This window comes from Myotis daubentonii, chromosome 3 (genome assembly GCF_963259705.1).
Source record: "Myotis daubentonii chromosome 3, mMyoDau2.1, whole genome shotgun sequence".
NCBI lineage: Eukaryota > Metazoa > Chordata > Mammalia > Chiroptera > Vespertilionidae > Myotis > Myotis daubentonii.
Window position 1 is genome coordinate 128484496 of NC_081842.1, and position 6989 is coordinate 128491484.

Below are 6989 nucleotides of genomic sequence, written 5' to 3' on the forward strand. Positions count from 1 at the left end.
AAAATCGTACACCTATGGATGAGGACAGTTTGGGGTGTAAGGGCAGAGGGTGGGGTGGGAACCGGGTGAAGGGGAGTTATGGGGCGGCGGGGGAAGAAGAACAACTGTAATAATCTGAACAATAAAGATTTAATTTTAAAAAAAAAAGAGAAAAAAAGGTTTTACTTCATGAAGTAAATGAACATACTATGTATAAGCCAGATAATTGTTGTTATTTGACTAAGTGGAGCTTAAAATACACTATCTTGTAGAGATGGTGTTAGCAAGATATTAATGTCAACCTATAAAACCTATTTAAGCTACTATGCCTGAGCTATTAAATAAAATTACAAAATTACCAACCAAATTATCCAAAACATCATTGGTCCATGCAGAGGTTCTCCACCTGGGCACTGTTCCCATTTTAGGATTAGATAATTCTTTGTGGTGGGGCTGTCCTGGGCATTGTAGGATATTTAGCAGTATCCCTGCCCACTAGATTTCAGTAGCACTCCTTCCCCAGGTGTGACCATCAAAAATGACTCCAGACATTGCAGATGTGTCTTGGGAGAAAATTATCCCTGGCTGAGAATCCCTGATCTCTGGGGAAAAGGGTTTCAACTTTCAATTAGAGACCCTAGAACACATATCCTCTCCTCCTCCAATGTCCTCATCCAATAGTCTCAGGGCGCTTCTTTTCCTGCCTGTTTGAACTTGGTCTTTCTCTAATCTTTGCCCTGTATCAGGATTTCAGTTCCCTCTGGGAAGAGGGCCAGAAGAGGACTCAGGAGAGGTGTTTTCCAATGGGGCGGTCATTTCTAGGTGGGAGGAGGGGAGAACTGAGAGGCTGTCTTAGAGAAACTGCCTCCTGCCCCATTTTGCCAAGAAGCTGGACTACCCTCAGTCACACGCCATGCCATCACAGGCTGGTGAGCTGCTGGCCGGCCATGAAGAGGCAGTTTATATGGGCTCACTTTCTTCTCTTCTAGATGAACAAATAACTGCACTGATTTTATATTTTAAGACAAAGACCTCATTGTTTCTGTATGTGCATATCTATTGAAGAGAGTTTTGTTTTATTCAATTCTGATATGGTGGCCAGTGGAGTGGCCCTGGGTTTAGGGATGGGCTTTTGCAGAAGAGAATGACCAGCTCAAAAGAGGAAGGAGCTCCTTGTGCAACAGAAACTCTAGCTGGACCAAGTGGGACCGTGAAACTGAGCAAGCACTCCCTGAGCTGTGGTTGTGGGCTTTGAATCTCACAGTGCTCCACAGTGTCTCTGGTTGTAGGGTTTCAGCAGTGGCACACATTTAGGAAACTATAAATTAATAAATTCAATGAATGTCTTTACTGAGGACTTTTGGAAGACTTCAAAATGCAATGCACATAGTGGCACCAAGACTGGGAGCAAGTAAGTGAGGGCCACAAACTTATTTGACTGTGGAAACTTCTCTTGTGTTTTAACTTTAACGGAGCTTCTTTCTAAATCACTGCCCTTTCAAACTGGTGCTGTAAGTTGAACTCCTGCTCATCTATGTAGATGTTACTCTCTGTGTTAACTTTCCTCTTCCCAGGTTTTTCATAACATCTTTTAAAAAGGATCTTGATCTTGTTTTGTCCATACTGTTCAATGGGAACTAAGGGATGAGCTAAAGAGCTGTATCTCCACATTTAAACGAGCATCAACCTCAACCCTGCCTCTAGCCCAGAATCATTTGCTAAGTCCATGACTAGCACTGGATTCAGTAATACAAGGATAGGGCCTAGGCCAGGCTGACCTGAATTTTGAAAAATCAAATACAGCATCTCCCAGGAGATTATGAAGTGTGGCCAAGGCTGAGAACTCCCCCAGGAGTTTCTCTGGGAACAAAGTCAAGTAGATGAGGTCTCCCTCATATGGAAATTATCCCTTCACTGCCAACTCTGAAGGGACAGAACTTGATTTTAGTTAGGAAAGTGGCACTTTGTTATATTGCATTAAAAAGAGATCCGTCACATGGTCCAGTGCATCAAAAGGTTGCCAGTTCCATTACCCATCAGGGCACATGACCGGGTTGTGGGCTTGACCCCTGGTAGGGGGCATGCCGGAGGTAGCTTTCACATCCATGTTTGTCTTTCTCTCCCCCTCTCCTTTCCTTTCTCTCTAAAAATCAATAAAATATTTTTTTTAGAAAAGAGAGATCCCTCATTGGAATGACATTTGTTAAAAAATAATTCTTTTAGTTATTTCCAAGATAGTGTGATTTCACAGTTATTCTTTAGAATTTTTATTATTCAAGTATTCCATATGCCCCTCTTACCCCCCAACATTGACCTCTTCTATGCACAAAGTTATTATCCTATATAATAAAACCCTAATATGCAAATAGACCGAATGGCAGAATGACCAGTCACTATGACACGCACTGAAGACCAGGGGGCAGATGCTTAATTCAGGAGCTGCCCCCTGGTGGTCAGTGTGCTCCCACAGGGAGAGCGCCGCTTAGCCAGAAGCGGGGCTCAAGGCTGGCGCATGCAGCTGCTGTGGTGGGAGCTTCTCCCACCTCCGCTGCAGGTGGGCAGTAAGGAGCGAGGGGTCCCAGACAGAGAGAGCCCCAGACTGTGAGAGGAATATCTGACTGCTGACTTAGGCCCGATCCCTGAGAGGGTGCAAGCCAGGCTGAGGGACGCCCCCCAAGTGCATGAATTTCATGCACTGGGCCTCTAGTTAATATATAAATACCACCTTACCATTGACATTCTCTGTGTTTGTGTTGGTGACAGCTGGATAGGGGCCCTGGGTCCATGGAAATTTAGGTTGAGCATAGTCTGGACCATTCTACTACAATCAGACATTGATTTTTTGAGGATTTGACTGTGGGTAGGGTATAGTCATCCAACCCCCAAGGTGGTCAGACACCCAGCTGTGCCCCTGGCACCAAGCTCACCCAGGAGAGACAAGGCCAGTCCACTATTGTCAGTCAATTACTGTCCGTGCAAGTCCCAGGGAGGCCACACCTGATTCTCTGGAGAGTACCCAGTACTCATCACTCCATGTTATGCTGAGACCTGCTTTCTGTTAAAACCGAGAGAGACTGAGCTTGAGCTGAGTGGTAAATATAAAATCTAGATGTTGAACTGTAGAGAAGCAAATGCAGGGCTGGGAGCAGAGGGGAGGGCTCAGGTGAAGTGCAGGATCTTTGAGAGGGAAAGAACTACACAGATTATCTGTGTGCCCAAAGACCAGGGCACAGCTTTGCCTAGAGCATCCAAGCTTAGAGGATACAACCGTGTTAGACAGGAATTTATTAAATTGTCCAAATGTTAAGTGCTATAAATAAAACACAACCAGGCAATACAATAGTTTGCTTTGGAGGGTTTCAAGAGAAGGTGGCTACCATTTTGCAGTGGAAGATCAGAGAAGGTATCTCTGAAGAGGTGATGTTGAAGTTGAAACTAAATGACAGGAAAGGACCTTTCATGCAAAGATTTTTGAGGATAGGCAGAGGAAAATATGAGTACAAAGACATTAAAACTGATAACCTTGTGACATCCGGGGCAGAGAACGAGCTGATAAGAAGTGAGGTCAGAAAACAAGGCAGATGTTGGGTAGAGTAGAGACATACATTTTATAGAAATAGTGAAGATCCAAACCCTGATGGGTCCTCCCCTCTATTTGCTTTGCTTTGCTTTGCTGTGGCAGACATGCATCTGTGACTGTATTTTTCACCCCATTTCATAATGTTGCACCTGGCTCTGTGTCTGTATTAGTGAGCTCTTGGAGCTCTTATGTTGACAGCTACAGTATAAAAAGACCCTGAAGGGAGAGAGACAGAACTACAAAGGCTGCTCTGGGAGATGCAAGTGCGAGCTTTGGAGTTACCACCTCCCTGATTTGGATGTTTGGAGGGAAGAGTCTGTCCTTTGAGCAAGTGAAGATGGCTCATTCCTGCTGGGATGCAGGGCAGTGGCAAAGATGGTTTTGTTTTTGTTTTTGTTTTTTTGTAGCAGCTCTGTACTTACAAAGAAAGACACACATATTCTTTTAAATAAGGCACTTTTTTTTGGAAAAGCCTTTTTTTGTATTAATTGTTCTTTCCTCATGTGTCCATTCATAATCACACACAGGCACGTGGCTATCAAAATAATAGATCATTCAACTGAAGGACTTATATGCATGCATATAAGAATAACCAATGGACACAAGACACTAGGGGGTAGGGGCCGGGGGAATGTCAAGGGGGGGGGGGAGAAAAGGAGACATATGTAATACTCTTTGTAATACTTCAAGCAATAAAATTATTTTAAAAAAATAATAGATCATTTTTCTTTTTTCCTTTTACCCAATTTTTCTCCTCTGGCTATGAGGCAAAGGGGAACTATAAAACAATGACCTTTTTCCCCCCATAAACTGCATGGAAACTCAGAACAAGAGTGTCAGATAATTCAATAACTATGGTCTTTCTAATTATAAAGTAATTCATGGGTTGCACTACAGTAGAGGCAACAGCCTCATCTATGTAATCCTTTGTAAGTTTCCATCTCAGTGTCATCCCTCCTAGAAGTCAGCAATTAGGTTCATTTTGGCTACTTGTACAGTACAATCCAACACACAGGGACCCTCGGGCCTGGCGACAGCTCCTGGTCAAGTGGAGCCTGCCCTTCTACCCTCCACAGGCCATTTGCATTAGTTCAGAAGTGTTGGTGCTCCTGGCATTACACTCAGCTAGACTCATGGACTACTGTCTACAACCTAAAATTGTTTGAGAATCCATGCATTTACGCTGCTGTCCTTCTGCTCCGCCCCAAAGCAGCTGACCTAACAGGTAGGACAAGCATGTGGTCTCCAAGAAATAGCATCTTCAGAAAATGATGGTAGTTGGTAGAATGTTCTGGTGCTATTACATGACGTGTTCCACCACTGGGTCTCCCCTCTATTTAGTCTAGTCTCTCTCTAGATATGATGAGCATGTCACTGATTATTTCAAAATGGTACAAGTCACCGGCTGTTAAAAACAAGATAAATCCCCCAAACATGAAAAACTAAAGTTGTCATAGATGCTGGAATGAAATTTCTGAAGAACCAATCTCGTCCTCCTCTTTGCCTCTCTATGGAAAGGGAAAAACGGAGGAAAGCTTGTTGAAATATCAGCGTCAGGTTTTTGCATGGATACAGGCTGGCAGAAAACAACACCCCATGTTTAGTGTTCTGCATGGACTTGCATCACTACCCCAGTACATAGCCTCCTATTTATAGGCCCTCCCTGGGGACTGGTTATTAACCCTCCTTTATGCTTGGGTTGGATATGTCCAGACTAAAGAAGGTCTGTCAGAGAAACTCAGAACAAGAGCTCCAGATAATTCAGTAACTGTGGCCTTTATAATTATATAATAATTCATAGGCTGCACTATAGTAGAGGCAACATTTGGACAAACTGAATCAAAAGTTAGCCCCATAGCCCAGGGATTGTTTTTTTTCTTTTTTACGGATCTTGTCTTTTGTTCCTTTGAATATTGTCAGTCTGAATATTTGGGGCATCAGTACAACCAGAAACAAGTAGCTCCCAGAATTCAGGTGAGGTGATGGAAGCACGAGGAGTAATACAGTGGAATGGTTAAGCATAGACCTGAGAAGCCAGGCTACCATGTTGGAACCCTGACTCCTCTGATATATGTGACTTAATTCCTTTGAGATTGAGTTTGCTCACCAGTAGAAAGGATCACAGTAGGTCCAACTTTATGGAGATGTGGCAGGGGAGGAGATAGTAAATGAGTTAACAATGGAAACAGTTGGAGCAGTGTGCTCTTCTGCAGTTAATATAAAGGGCTTTTGTGTGGCAGCTCTTTTAAAGAATTTGAAGTTTTAAAACTGAGGACTTAATTTTAGAGAGAGGGGAAGAGAAATATCCATAGGTTGCCTTCTCCTTCTCACCCTGATAGAGAATCGGACACATAACCTAACCAGGAATCAATCCACAACCTTCCAGTGTATGGGATGATGCTCCAACCAACCAAGCCACACCAGCCAGGGCTGAAATATATCTTGAAAGATGAATGTGGGAGCACCTGAATTTTTCTCTAATCACAAACCTCTACCATATGCTGAATATTTTATTTTATTTTTAAAATATATTTTTATTGATTTCAGAGAGGAAGGAAGAGGGAGATAGAGATAGAAACATCAATGAAGAAAGATAATAATCTATAAGCTGCCTTCTGCATGCCCCCTACTGGGGATAGAGCCAGCAACTTGGGCATGTGCCCTGATCAGGAATCAAACTGTTACCTCCTAGTTCATAGGTTGATGCTCAACCATTATGCCACACCGGCTATTGGATATTTTATTTTTAGGTAAAGCCTTGTCACATATGTATGTCTTTATTTCCATTATCTCTGTTATTATTCCCAGTGACAACTAATCTCTATTAGCTCTCAGCTTCTCATTGCTCTTTCACAGAACAGGAAGCTTGCAAACTACATTTCCCAGATGCCTTTGCCTACTGCTTCCTGTTAGTTTCTGCCAATGGGAGGCTTTGGCAGGAGATGGAAAGGTGGGATTAAAGCTGAGCAAGCATTTTCCCTTCAACTCCTGGGCTGTCCCTAGTTGTACAACAGCAGCTTCAGTGTCACAGCAGTCGTAGGCTCTGGGTAGCCATTTTCCCTTTTGCTCCCTCAGAACTAAGCATTGCAGTGGTTTCCTACTAATCTTTTGGTAAAATTACTTATCTTTACTTTTCTAGCCTGTCTAACACATTTTAATTTATCCCTTGTATTAAGTTACTTCTGTTTGAAATACCTACACTGTTTTCTATTTTTCTGTTTGGACACTTATTTATATAGGGTGTCCCAAAATTCACGCAAGATTTGAATTTTGCATGAGCATTTACAACAACAACAAAAAATAAAAGCCTAATTTTACTTGGTTTATTGAATCAGATTCTAATACCTGTTGTCCTTTGATTTCAATCCCTTCAATTTGATAAGCATTACCAAGTATCAATTATGGCCCAGGAGCAGGGACAATGAAGACC